General features: G+C 38.4%; 1 protein-coding gene across 1 annotated transcript in view; it reads right to left on the bottom strand.

Annotated features, from left to right (window-relative positions):
- Positions 1-13,478, bottom strand: part of MID1 (midline 1) — a 238,773-nt gene extending 225,295 nt beyond the window's left edge. Inside the window, exon 1 of the mRNA XM_039714476.1 lies at positions 13,358-13,478. The gene's annotated coding sequence lies outside the window, so the exon portion shown is untranslated. The remainder of the gene's footprint in view (positions 1-13,357) is intronic.
- Between the last annotated feature and the right edge of the window lie 2,105 nt (positions 13,479-15,583).

The raw sequence follows: 15,583 nt of genomic DNA, 5'->3' as shown, positions 1-15,583 counted from the left end.
GGAAAAATTGCTTTTTAGGCAAAATACTTTATATCAACAAAGTTAAAACTAGACAAAAAGGTTTTCCTTTCAGAAATGCTTCATTATACATCTAGGTAAATTTATGGTGCTCTGAAGTAAAGACAGCAGAAAGGAAGACTCACTCACTTAAGACTTTGATAAAATATTTACAAAAGTCACTTCAGATGTGTGCTCTAAGTTCTTCTGACAAAAAAGAACTTAGATGATTGTACAAAATACAACATTAGAAGCTACTGGGAGCAACTCAAAGCAGCCAGAGACTGGGTCACTTATTCAAGACATGACAGACTCAGGGTTAAAATCCCATATCAGAACAAATTCATATGCACTTTTGAAGCCAGATTCTCTGTTCCTCCTCCACACCCTCCATTTTAATGGCTGTTCTTAAGAAGAGAGCCTTTTAATTAACAGAGGTATTGTCAAAATTAATCAATTCTTCCAAGAAAATGTTTTGACCAACTCATGCTTTCAACCAGTAACAGTAGATGAAAAAATAATAAGAAAACACAAACCAGAAATAAACAACTCACAGGGGCTTCAGGAAATATGGAATATGGCTATTTGCCATATTTCTGAGTAAGTGGCTGAGATGTTCTTTATAGACAAGCTACAAAGCCCACAGTGGGTTCTAATGTCACCCCATGTAATAGGGAAAAAAGTTGATAGATGTGGTGCCTTTTTTTCATCACACAGACTATTTATGTGATTGGTGGGACATTTGCTATTTCAGAGTTTGTTATTTCTTGTGCTTTGAACAGTGATTCCATCCCTAGTTAAATTGGCACGCAATTCCCCTGAATCCCAAATGCATACATATTTTCAAATTAAACACAACAACAATAAAAAAAAAACCTCAATCTGAAAATTCTGTAACAATAGAGTTGGAGGAAATAGTTCATTTATCTGAATGCTGTAAATTTGGCACAACCTGGTGCTTCTGCATCAGCACAACTGTCAAAATGCAAGTCAGAATTGAGACATGGAAACTCTACCATGTCATCACATCCACACCACTGCTCCTCTCAAATCTGCTTTCTGAAGAGCCTTCAAACATTTTGCAGACCTCATTTGCCAACAGTTGAGTACACAGCGCTTCACCACTTCCCTTGAAAGAGTACTCCATAAATGTGAGTCATAAACTGAAGAGGAATTTATAATTGGATACAGATCTCTCCCAAAAATTGTCACACACCATATATTAATTTCTGCTTGCTGATGAGTGCAGTATGAAAGCTTCTGTAATACTCATTCAACATCTTCTTTAATACACGATAGGATGAAATACTCTAAATAATTCCTCTTTTGTGCTTTTGAAACCTTTTCAGACAGTTTTATTCCTTATAGCAGATGAACAGTTCACTGCAAAAGCAACACCATAGTACCTATTGTTTCAGTTTATGAGCTTGCATTTTAATTCTAGAACAACATATACGGTGAAGAATCTCTCTTGACACAGAAACATGTTTTGTCATTGTTGTGGAAGGGCAGAAGAACAAATGTCCTTGTGTTCTATAAGATGTATGAACAGTGGGGTTTAGCACAGCAGTATTCTTCACTTGAGGAGTCAAAAGAAAGTGTACTTACCAATGTAATTGTAAATTAGATTGGAATTATACCTTACATTAGGCAGAAAAAAGAAACATGCTATGGAAGAAAAAAAAATTACAGTCTTAATATTAGATCCCCTATTACTCCAGTCTCCTGCACCTAGGATCTCTTCCTTAAGAATAAAGTTGGAAGTAATTTTGGAGAGAAGCCAGCTGTCTGGAATCCTTTGTCGAAAACTAAGTGTGGGCTTCTAACAAGTCATAACAGAAAAAGGCAAGAATCTTTCACTTTTTATAGTATCTTAAAAGCTCCTTTCTCCCTGCAGTTTCACAGAAACTTAAAAGACAAATTAAATCAAGGCAATTGAGAACAGAAAAGTCCTGCTTCATTTTCAAATGTTCAACAGAACCTATAGTGCTTACCACCGTACATAAGAAAAAAGTTCTACCTATCTGAGAGCATGAGAAAACAGTGGCAGGTAGTGAAAAGTGAATATAAGAAACAATAGAACAGCTGCCTTCAGCTCTTACATGTATTTGCTTCTGTTGATGAATTTTGATAATACACAGAGATTCCACTATGCACCTGCAAGTTTTAACAATGAGGTCAGTCTCACTTCACATGGACTGTTCTATTAACTTATGTGTTCAGAGCCTTAAAATTTTGTCTTCCCATGAGCCCAGGGTTCTCTGCTCCCCATAGTTCATAAGTTAAGCCCTTTTCCCCTGAAACTGCAGGTAGACTAATATTGCTGCTTTAAAAACACTGATCATTCTGAGAAAGGAGCCCTTAGCTGCAGCTGATGTATCACCAGAAAGAATACTCCAAGGGAATTAGACCTTATGATTTCAAGGGCACAGAAGGTCTATTGATCTTGGGAACAGTCTCTCCTAGACAGGAATGTGTAACACTGTTCCAGCACTCTGCTCAACAGATACATCCCCATTCACCCTCTACTGAAAAACAAACAGTACCTTAAATATGAAGCCTAGGAACCAGGGGTAAACAACAGTGACTTCTGCAGAGTCTGCACCAATTACAGTGAAAGACTGATTAATTTGGACAAACTTTGTTTTTTAAAAATCCAAGAAAAACACAAATCAGGTTCTATGCTTGTACAAACATCTCAGTACCTGGTTGCTATCTCTACCTATTAATAATTCAAGAGACCCAAGTTCATGTAAGTGCCAGAATCCTATGGAAGCACCTACCTTTACATAAAGCTTTTAAGGCTTTTGAAAGCCTGTTTTGATTTAGTCTTAGTTTTCCACATGTCACATTTGCAGCCTCCATGTGGGTGGAAAAATTCCTTGATTTTTTGGGTCAACATCCTCATAATGTAAAACATAACAGTGACATTGGTTATGCCCACAATCTAGGGTACTCCCTTCCTTTGGTGACAGCTCTCCCCAGAGGACCACAAAGTCCTGACTTTTGTGACATTGTTCTTCCAGTGAATGGGCACTCCAGGAGGGAACGAGTTCATATTTACACAGATATATCACCTTGTGGCCATAGCACTCCCTCTTTAGGAGAGTGAAGGTTTCCAGCACACATCTTGCATTTCCTGGGCAAGTTAGTAATAAAAAGATGGATACAACCTAAAGCATCTCTTCTTGGGCTTATAAAACAATAAGCTTTGTCTAGCTCTTGAGATAATAGTAACTAGCAACCACACTTGGAAAATAATTGCAAGTAAACAAAACTATGCACTGGCACTAAAGAAATTAGTGAAGTTTCTGGAGATCAGAAGAGGGCAGCCCATCTCCCCCTGTAATGGGGATGTTGTAGGTCTTGGTCTGGGGTTGTGACTGCAACAGGCACAGCAGTCAAGGCTTAACATCACACCTCACACACCTTCAAGCCCAGCAAAACCTGGTTGCAGCACACATCTTGGTCAATCTCATGTTAAATTATTTCAGTGGAGGAAAAATGCTGAGACACAGTTCTTTAGAAAGTACAGAATGCTTTCTATTGAATATTGGTTCCATACTTGCACATTGTCCAGATTTTCTTTTTCAGAATATAAAACCATGAAAAACTACTGACCCCGTCCTGATCTAGGAGTAATATTGAACCTTGCTCAGAAGGATGTCATCTTTCAAACAAGCTTTACCTTTAGATGTAGTCTGTCCAAACATTTTAAAGAACATTTTCCTCTAGGCAAGACATCAAAAGCTGGGATGAAATAGACATATGACTATACATTTGCCTAAAATTACTGAATATTTTAGAAGCCTGGTTCAATTTAATTTTTGCAAATTATTTTTAGATGGAAAACTTCTAAACCTCAGAAAGAGTTGTATAGTGATGTTGCCTATGAATATGAAATAATATGCTTCTCTCCCAAAAACACAGTAATTAACGTTTGTAGTAATTACTGCCATCACAAACCAAGTATTTTTCCTAACAGTTACACATTGGCTGCCTGAGACAACGTTCCTTTCCTCTGTGCTCAGAATAAGGATTGAATTAAGACAGAAACCACTGTGGAAGACAGTAAATTTCCAACAGGAATGAGCAGAATGCATTATGGCATCCCTTTTGCAAGATGGAGTCCCCAGCTGACCACAGTCTTTGCCCAGAGAGCCGTGAAATTCACAGTGACTGTCTCACCACTCTGCCTAAACACTGGCCTGGAGAAGAGTTCTGAAGAACAGCCCCAGCTCTGAAAGGAGAAGTGAAAAATATTCAGGCTCTGCCACTGAGAGATGTCTTTGAACAGTGTGGTAGAAAGCAGGTATAGATAAAAAGAAATAATTTAATTAAGATATCTGTGAGCAGATATCTCTGCTGTAACAACTTTGCACCCTCCAAATCAGAGTGGAGCATTCAAAGACAAGTAAACAGATGGACTGATTCAAATGTATGACTGTGATAGTAAAAAGGTTTACTGCTAATAAAAATATTCACCTATAGTTTAAAATCACAGTATGAGATAATTTTCCATTTTTGGGAAGGTCAATAGTCCAGCATTTGCCATTTAATGAATTAGACACTAACAATTAATTTAATTATTATTAAGGAACTCATTTAGTAAACAAACCTCATGAATCATGATCTCACAAAGTAGCTAACCTCAGAAATGCTGAGTCATGAGAAGGTTATGGGAAGTATCAAGTAGAAGGAATTAATCTCACTCCCATTTCCCTGTTTTTCTATTTTTACATTCTCCTTTTCCTGGATCATTGCCTTTAATCTGGGACCTTATTGATTGACTGCTATGCCTTGTACTCTCACAGAGAAATTAATGGATTTAGCACTGCAGTGAACAGCATTGATCGACTGTAATCAAGGACTCAGCACTGCCACACAAACGGGGAGACAGACTCATTTGTGGCCCGTAGCACATCAATAACACATTTTACACAACAAACCAAATTTGTTCTCCAAGAACCTTGTCATGTAACTACCCAATCTACCTCCTACTTAGATTCAGTGTTGAGAACAGCCTCCTCTCCTTCACTAAAATAATCCCCACATTTATTTACAGTAGCTATGTTCTTGCTTACTTTACATCAACAGAGATTGTGCTGTTCCAGTTTTCATGGCTACATCAAATGATATAGTAAGAGAAAAAGGAGTATATTTTGTAGAGTAAATGGCAGTGGTTTAAGACATCGTTTCCACATGTGTAACTATTCACACTTTTACCATGATTTTATTAGGTTTTGTATTCATTCATGTAATTTCTGTATTTGTTATTACTAAATGCTAATGTTAAAATGGGAATCTTAGCAATAACTCTTGAGACCAATAATTGGGTAGAAGCTAAAGTAACATAGTCAGAGTTCCCAAACTCTAAAGCAGTGAGTCTATGGTACTGGAATCAGTAAAGAAAGTAGCAGTGGGTCCAAATCTGAGGCTGAGCCTGCTCTTCTTTACAGGTAAGGGCCAGCTGTGAGACACCTTTCACTGCTGATCTACTGGCACCTGATTAGAGTATGGAACTGGAGGCATGAAGTGGACGTGAAAGGAAAATGCAGGCCCAGCTTAAGCACTGCTAAGGTGCTGGGACATGGGCATGGGACAGTCTGGACTCTGAAATTGGAAAATATTTCCTGCTAGGAACACAGACAAAGTCATAGCAAGCAACTACAGCTGTAAGTGTGAAAAGTCTTTGTGGAGTCATTCCCTGCTCACCGTGAGGATCAGGTACACTTAGATCCTGCACAACAAAATATTTTGTTCAGTATGAAAAATCTCCAAAGACTGACCTGGAGCTTTTTTGGGTAACCCATCACAGTGCCTAAATGCCAGCTATAGAGTTCTTCCTAGAATCTAATGAAACCCACCATTAATGCAAATTGCCTTTTGTTCCATCCGCAGAGATGAAGAACAATTAATTGCTGTTACATTTACAACCATGCCTGTATTATTTATTCTCTTTTCTAGACAGAAATTCACCAAGCTGAGCTCATGCAAGGAAAACCAATGAGTTGCCAGATTTGGGGGTGGCTGCTGCAACTGGGTGTGTTCACCTTTTGTTCTCGTATGAAGGGAGCAGTGGGCAGCAGGAAAAGCTCAGCTCCTCCTTGGACCTCTGGGTGCAGGCAGATACAGAATATTGGTTCATAAGATGCTTGTACAGAACACACTGGGAAGCCAGATTTTCAATAAAACACATTCAGTTCCTGCAATCTATGTCACATTTTCTTAGTACAATTTTTGATTTGCTTTCCATTAGTTTTTCTCTGGGTTTTTTTCTGTATTTCTTAAAGTATCACATATAAAACTGGGTGAACAATTCAGGATGGTGTTTATCACAACAGAACAGGGCGAAATGGTTACTTCTCATCCTCTTGTTGATAGTACCTTCAGTAATGACTCCCCGAATGGCTTTCACATTTCAGCATTTTGCCTCATCAGCGACTTGCATTCATTTTCTAATTTGTGGTAGCCCACAGATACTCCTGCTGACTGAATTATTCCCCATTTTCTATAAATAAATTATATTTTCTTCTCTGACTATAGAAACTCATAGCTTCTTTTGATTCCATTATATCTTCTTGATTTCAGACCAGCTTGCCAGCTAGTGAAATAACTTTCAAATTTAGTTCTACCTCCCTCAGCCTGGGTGTTGTACTGGAAACTTGGCAGATGACACCGACTCCATCAATTAAACTTTTTGGTTTTGCAAGCCCTTTCTAGAGAGCTTTTTGTTTTAATTTTTATTATATTATAGCAATTCTGCATACCAACTTTAAAATGTCTGTGGGGGAATAAAGGCCTTTCAGCTGATGGTTCTGCTCAACTGTAATCTTCCATTTTCTCCTTGTGCTTTGTTGCTTTAGTTCTCATGTGGCAGAGAAAATGTCCTAATTGGACTCCTCATGGTACAGAAACATATGAATTAAACCTTCAAGGCACATTAGCTTAACCTCCAAAATTAAAATGCAAGCTGGCAACTGTAAGTCATTTCACTCACTTTCATTAATGCAAACCAAAGTAATCTGCTTGTGCATTCCAGCAATGTGGAATGATACACTCTAGAACCAACATGGCAGGTCTCTGAAACATCAATGTACCTATGGGATATTGCTGAAAAATAGCTGAGATTAACAGCTAAACTTATTTCCAAATCCAGGTAACCTCTTTCATTAAAGTGAACATGCCAGAGCATATATGGATATATCAAAATTCATGGTTTTTCTTACAAGTATTCCATTCATGCCATAAATGTGGTGAGATTCTAGAATTAAGGATATCAAGCTTTAATAACTTTGTTTTCTATCAGGTGCATTTCTCTGTTATCATCATTGTCTGAGATATGGATGCATATAATCTTTCCTTTTGTATTGACTTCTATGTGACTCCCTCCAAACCATTAAAAACCCACTAAAATATGGAATACTTGCAAGTCTAGAAGTGAACTTGTCACTTTTCTGTGTATATCACATATATGATTCTTTAGGACTCGCACTTTATTAACACAACTTAAGGCTTTTTATTAAACCAATCATACATGCTCATTGAGTCCAGTGATTCACATCATGTAAAAACTGAATACATTAAGCAACACATGTGCAATAAAAGCAAACAGATCTTTGCAGTCTAAGCTTGCATTAATGGTGGTGGTGTGGCAACATATCAAAGGCAAAATGCAACATGGCCAGAATTTCCCACTGGAGTGTTAAGCAGAGCTGCATAACTTTGAACCCACAACAAATAGGATATCCCAAACCACCCTGGGTACATTGCTGTATTTAAGGTAAGAATTCATAACTAACTGCTAATGCCTAAATTCCCCAGCTAAAATTGAATGGAATTTCCCATAAAGGAGGCAACGAAGATACAAAGAGTATAGTAAAACAACTACTCATTTTACAGAATTAACACAGCAGGAGAATTCATGTTATTTCATGCATAGTGAAATTAAATTTGTCCAAAAAAAAGAAAAACCAAAACCAAAAAACACCTTAGGAGGCTGGATTTGAGGTTTTATATGGAATTTTCCAAGCTAGGTGGCTACAAAGCAGAAATGTTAGGAACTCAGCAGCAGGAGCACATGCATCTCTGGAGGAGCAGAGCAGACAAGTCATGTCACTTCCAAACTGACACCCTGAGCACTCTGCAATCCAGCGCATCACCAAGCAGAGCGCTCTCAGCCCGCTGCAGGGACTGAACTGCGCGCACGGGGTCAAAAATGGCCTTTCTTTCATAACACTGAATGTGAACGTTATGGATGCTAAATGAAGCTGAACTTAATATAATGATATCTAATGAAAGCAACTGGTTTTTTTTCAATATGCCATCTCCCTAAATCCAGCTTTCAGAGGACGAATACAAAAACACCATTGAGTGAAATTGCTAAAGAAAAGAGAGCGCAACCTAACTGCTACCCCCTAATGAACCCTTAAGTGGAGGATCTCATTTTTTTCAAGGAAAATCCTGAATATTAACTGATTTACCTAAAAGCAAGGATCAATTATTTCAGTCTTTGCGCACACAGTCATGTGAAAATTGTATCTTTACTAAAAAAAAAAAAACAGCAGAGATTTTAGGTGCATATGAAATGGAACATGTGTTACAATCATAGATATAGATTAGGAAACATGCATCTGCCTTTGTACAGGCTTTTAGACTCAAGTATATTTCTAGATATCTTGTTGAACAAAAAATACATTTAATGCAAAAAAAAAATTAAAATCTGGAATAACACAAAATTTGCAATTAAATATTTGTCTTCCCTGGATTACTTGGTACACTTTCAAAATCTAGATTTAATATTACTATATTTAATGAAAGAATAAAAATGAAAACAGCAGGGATATACATCCTAAGCAGCTAGTAAACTCAGACCCTAACACAGGTTGCATATTTTTAATATCTTGCCCTTATGAGTCTCAACACAGTGTATATTCCAAAGCTCTAACCCTGATAAATGGTTTTGAAACATAACTTGGAATTAACACAGGAAAAAAAATAGATTTAAACTTATAAGCTGTCATAAATAAGACTACTTGCAAGATAACACAGGACTAGAGAATTTGTACAGGCTTAATTTTCAGCCCAGTCATTTTCTCAACTTTTTGGAATGAACAAACACACAGGAAGATAGGATAAAAATTTCACATCTTCATAGACTTCTCATGCTTCACATTTCCCAACCTTTTAAACAAAATACTTGCATTTTTCCTGTCCTAAACAATTACATTACACAATAGTGAGCAAATATACAGATGTCACAGACTTCTAATCCAGAGCACAGTTTAATATTCTCTCATCTAAGAAAATGCCTTTTAAGCCATTCCTCAGCTTCACACTCTCCAGCTTTTTGCCTCCTTCTCTTTCATGACTCTTAAGCACTTATGCTCACAGGAGCTGTAATGAAGGCAATGCTAGGCCAGAGGTTTCTCATGGGGAACACCCCATCTCATTTTTAGGTTGTGGTTACAGACTGCAATCATCATAACTGTGTCCTGAAAGTGGCACACCAGAGCCAAGCAAGGCGCTGCAGTATGAGGACAGCTGCTGGACTAGAAAGCTCAGCCCAGATTTGGAATGAAGTTTTTAGCTTTGAATTCCAAATACATTTACCAAAGGCTGAAAGAAGAGAGGCAAGATTTTAAAAAAAGGTTGAAAAAACCTTTTTGTGGATCACATGATCTCTGGAGAGCAGCATTATGCAGATGAACTGGGCAGACAGATAAAGATGCCCTTCCTATAATTCCTTATCTTCATCTTCAAAGCAAGTATTTCACTTCATGCAATACAGTGAATTCTACAGAAAAAAGTGATTTTGCCTTGCTCTCTAGACACCCATCTCCATCTTGAATTATTCTTAGAGCTCTTGCTTAGAGCTCTTCAACTGCAGATGGCAATTTTCAATTAGGTATGTGCTTCAGGGGAAATAAGGAATTTACTAAGGTCACTTAAGGGCAATGAAATCACACATGCCATATAAAATGCTTACACTACAAAATGATAGCATAATGGAATGGTAAAGCCTTTAACAAAATCGTAAAGGGAGCATGCAACTAGTACAGCATGTTCCTTTATTATTTCAAGCTCTCCAGTTGCACCTTTGAAAGGTTAGTCTTTTTTTTTTTATTTTATTGAATATGTGTAAAGGTATCAGGAAAAAACATGATGTACCAGACTGCCTCCTGACAATGTGTAAGGGCACTCAGCTTCAAATTATATGCAAATCAGAAATTGAAAGCAAAAATGGAGTGATGGACGCAAGTCAAGCAAGCCTACAAAAAAAAGTTAAAAAAGTGCCCTAACTTTGTTTTTAGGATGAGCAGTTACTAAATGTGGAAAAACATTAAAGGCATTTAGCATGTTACTTCATTTCTAAACAAAAATTTTATGATATATATGCTAAATACATAAAGCACGTTCTGATTTGAAAGTGGCAAATTAATAACAGTTGTCATTAATTAACCCATCAGTAACACAAGAGGAAGGCAGAAGTGCAAGTCAAGCAAGCCTACAAAAAAAAGTGCCCTAACTTTGTTTTTAGGATGAGCAGTTACTAAATGTGGAAAAACATTAAAGGCATTTAGCATGTTACTTCATTTCTAAACAAAAATTTTATGATATATATGCTAAATACATAAAGCACGTTCTGATTTGAAAGTGGCAAATTAATAACAGTTGTCATTAATTAACCCATCAGTAACACAAGAGGAAGGCAGAAGATAATTTGGGTTCATTGTCAATACTATCAAGTCCAAGTATTTCTGCTTTCTTTCAGTCTTGTCCCAGTTACACAACTAAAGCTGGCACCACAGGTGTGTGCACAGACTTGATGTGCTCATTGCCTTCATCTGGGTTCAGCACATTCATCCTCAAAATATAGAGTCCAACATCATTACTGCACTCTGAACACAGTTCTGCCATTAAAATTAATACAAAGGAATCCTTGAATGAATGAAAAAAAATCTTTAAACAGGGTCAGAATGTCTTTTGCGCCCTCATCTTTAATCAGTGAATAAAGCACATCACCTTTTAGCATGGGTTAGAGACTCATGCTTAGGGTAGCAGGCTGATTTGCAGGAGCTCAGGACAGAGAATGGCCTATCCCATTATTACTTTTAATTATCCCATATTTTAAATAGGATAAAAATATTTTAAATTTTAATTACTTTGAAATTGTTTTCACACTGTAAGCAAGGATAAAATTTCCCTGGGGTATATATCTCCCAGGCATCAGTTCTGGCCTGAAAAGAATTTGCTTTTTGTGCCACACCAGAGGCACAGCAAGCTGAGGTGAAACCCCGGGGCAGACACTGGTTTTAGGCAGGTCCCCCCGATGCTGCAAGCTCTGAAGCCGCATCATTGCACATCTCCTGTGGGTGGCAGAGGCAGGCACTGTGGCTGAAGGGAGTGAGAGCCACTCCTCCCCTGTGTCCCCCGGGAGGGTCACACCCGCAAAGCTCACCCAGGGACAGGCTGCAGCCTGGGCCAGCCCTGCCCCACACGGCCACACAGGTGGCTGCTCACATCCTGGGACACAGCAAGCTCCTGCCGGCCCCAAACACACTGCAGAGACTTTGAACCACATTTCTACCTTCCTTGGCGCTGGGAAATCAAAAGACCATTAATGATTGCAACATAGCTAGACAAACCGATGGGGGCAATGCAATTTCCTGCAGAGACAGGGAAAAGGTGATTTAAGAGCGGGTTTCCCTGGAGTCTGCTCTTGCCTTTTAAATTTACGTTTTACTAACAGCCCTGTTAAAAGTCCTTTCTCTGTACTTCTTTTCAATTCAAAATAATAAAGATATTCCACAAAGCCGCCAGGATGAGAAGTGCAACAAGTGAAATTTATGGTTCTGGTCCACCAGCCTTGCTTTCTTTGTGGCTTCACCACCACCAAAGATGATTCATCACAATAAACCCATTAGCTTCAGCCCTGAAATAGGTATTTGGGAGCTTGCTATGTACTGTGTGGTGTTGAAGCTCCTATAACAGTCTCTACTGAAACTACTATAGCTATCCTTTGTCATTCCCATTAAAACCTCACTCAACATTTAAAGTCAGGAGTTAACAAAAATCTTACACAGAAATTAATGAGAATCTCTATGAACATAAGTGACTTTTAATTCTTTCTTTATTCTGAATTAATTTTAAGGAGGTAATACTATATTACTAATCTCAGGGAGATATTCATTCATAAAAGTCACAGCTATTTAGAAGGAAGAGGGTTTTTAAATAATAATCATCTTCATTGTAAGCTTCTAACCCCCTAGGACTTTTACTTTCCCACTAGGAAAGATGTAGCTAAATCCCTGTTATATGAGTGCATTCACATGCCTGTGCACACATAAATATGAATAATCATGAAAATAAGAGGAAAGTAATCATATATCTATTAGTCTCTATCATCAGGAAAACAAAAATCACTCTGAAAATGCACTCTGACTAGGGCTCTGCAACTCTTTTTCCTTAGAAGACACTACAAAAGATCAACTGAAAATATTTTTCCATTTCTATGTAATACACCATAATGGCAGAAAAATAAAGTTCTACAATGAACATACTGTTACTTAACAGTAACTGTCTTGATGGATTGCACACCAGTATTCTTACAGCTAGAGACATACTGGAAAATAGCTTTCAACTTCGTTTTTCATTATGTCCTGACTAAAATCTGCAGGGAAAAATTTCTCCCTCTTTGTGAAGTTTTTACTGAAAACCTGTTCAAAAATGTTGTCATACTCTGCAAATACTTCCTAAGAAATACAAATCCTTGTTTTGAACTGGGTAATCCCCATTGTAGTAGAACCTGTTTGGCTTACATTTCCTATAACAGTACCTGAAGTTTATTTTTTTAACTCACTGCAAAATCTTTATTGCTACAGGAACTCCCTGTATTGTAACAAACACATTCCAGCTATGCTGATTTAGCTGCATTCACACGCATCCAAATAAAATACACCAAAACCCTAGACATGTTAAAGGGGTGAACTTTTGCAAAATGTACATATTAAGATTTTAAAAAATAACAAACACGTCAATAACTTCTTTTCCCAGATATACCAGGATGATAGCACCACGGATTTGCAGCGCTTCAGCCAACAGACCAAAGCATCTCAGCTTTATTTCCAGTCCCAGCTCACATCTGTGTTCCATCAGAGCTAAGAAAGTTTGAGAATCTCCGCAGTGAAACGAAGGTGCACCAGGCTCAGGAGCACGGGGAATGTCAGACGAGCGGCGGAGCTGCTCCCGCAGCCCCACGGAACTCACCAGCCCTTTCGGAGGGAACAGTTGGAAAGGCAAATCCCGCTCCGCACCCCGGCTCCGCCACCCCCCAGCTGCGAGGATCCGCCTGACATACCTGCTTCTCCATTTTTCCCGCCGGCAGTGTTTCCCTGTTTTCCCGAGGCCGAGGAGAGGGGCGCAGCGCTTCCCTGGCGGGCGCCGGAGCGCTGCGGTGCGGGGCGGCCGCCGGGGGCTGCGCTCGCCGCGCTCCTGCCCCGCCCGCCCCTCGCCGGCACACACAGCCCCGCCGAGCTCCCCTGGCTCCAACAGGTTTCCTTATATAGGTAAACACAAATTGCATTCCTGGTGACAGAGGCTAACTGGAAGTAAGCTTAATTCAGTTAACTCCACAGATACCAAATGGGTGCGAGTGCCTGAAGTTTGTTTGGCGTGGCGTGGTGAAGGGTATGCACAAGGGAGAGCAGTTTCTTCACAGTAGTTTAGCACCTATGTAGTTATCCCATTACTTAAAGCCATAGCAATACTGAGTAACTGAGTACTATGTTCACATTACATTAAACACTTCACGATTTTACACAACACTGAGCCTGCATTTTCATCCTAGAAAAGTGGAGGTGACAAAGGTGTGTATGTGCTACAAGGTGACAAAGGTCTGTGCACACACCTTCTAGAAATGTTAAAATAATTCCCACAATACTGAAGTTTCCATAGAAAGACTATCATATATCAAGTGTTATGTGAAAAGGTTAGAAAATGAGGATTGCATTACTGATATCAGTGGAAAGATGCAGTGTAGGAAAAACTTGTTTTACTTTTTCCAGGTTCATTTTCTATACAATGTAATAGTTAAGCATTTGGTGACAGATCTGTCTTTGTCAGAGATGTGTGATTACAATACATTAACAGACACACCCCTACCTAAACAGGGAAGCAGAGATAGAGGAAGTACCAAGAACAAGCCTATGCTGCACTCTACAGAGCAATAACATGTGTATTTCACATATTTTTCTCATCACCTTGACTGCTCACTACTTGCTAACCCCTTTCTACAAATACAACTTGCTTGTCCAGAAGAACTTCAGCAGGCAGTCAATTAATTAATTAATTACAGGGAAAATCATGTAATATGTGTCACTTTATTATATTCAGGCAAGATTCACTGTTAGTTATGGCTTTTCTACAATATAAAACACTGTTGATATGCAGAGGGAATTAGACAGCAAAAAGCACGAGGATAGGGAAAAAAACCAATAAAACAAACGATGGAGGAACACAGAAATATAAGTGAAAATGAGAAAATTTTCAAGATTTGATAAGATTATGAAAAGCTGACTTAAAAAAAAACCAGCGAGCTCTAAAATATAAAATTGTTTTTCATTCTGTCCCCCAGATATATTGCCTATAATTCAAAATGCACAAGAGACATAAATTTGACTTCCTGGTGACCTATGAAGTGTTAGAAACACCAGTGTACCACCCAAAAAGCTGGAAATAATAATTATCCAGTGGACTACAGCATTTCTTATTGCTGCCCAATATATGACTTGAAGATCATTAAATAATATACTGCAAAGAAAAGCTATTCCTAATGTCCAGTCCTAATGGTTTCAATATTTCTTTAGTTATAATTTTCCTCTTTCCCTGAGGCATAAACATTCAGCCTCATGATACTGAAGGAGTTTGGCTTAGAAGTTGAGAAAAATGAAAAACAATACCAATAAAAGTTGTAAGACACTCAATAAATACATCTAAAATAGTCTCTCTATACAGTGTATAGAGAATCAGGAATATGTGGCCAGGGGCTTGGTGTAATGATCTTCATTTAGTTCTTTTGGGACAGATAACTCACTTGTGGCTCCACTGCATAAGAAGAGGATCTTGGCCTTGCCAAGTTCATGCTCCTGTGACAAAGCATTTGCACTGGACTACACAGCCAAGTATTCCCTTACCACCAGTGATCTCATGACCAGTTCCTGAATGAGTATCAGGTTTTTAGCATGAGGCAAGCCAATTAAAATTCATAAGATTCCCAAAACTGCAACAACAAAGGAATTTTAAGAGGGCTACTAGGCTAATAGTAGATTAGATAGCAGATATTACTTCAAGTATGGTTAACACTCTGTCCTTAGGCTAGCACTTTTTCTGTTAGTCAACTCAGACCCACAATAAACATCACGTTCATTTATCTAAGATACTCTCAGTTAAGGATTTTCCCACCATTTGTTCAGTGCCCATACACATGCTTTACTTACTCTAGTCTCAAGCTGAAAACTCAACTGACTTTCATACTCTACACCTGACATACCCCTTTACCTCCTGACATACCTGTTTACCTCCATCT

Source organism: Passer montanus, unplaced genomic scaffold (assembly GCF_014805655.1).
Source record: "Passer montanus isolate IOZ18808 unplaced genomic scaffold, ASM1480565v1 scaffold3, whole genome shotgun sequence".
NCBI lineage: Eukaryota > Metazoa > Chordata > Aves > Passeriformes > Passeridae > Passer > Passer montanus.
The sequence above is the reverse complement of the archived record's forward strand: the minus strand, read 5'-3'. Positions and strand labels throughout refer to the sequence as shown.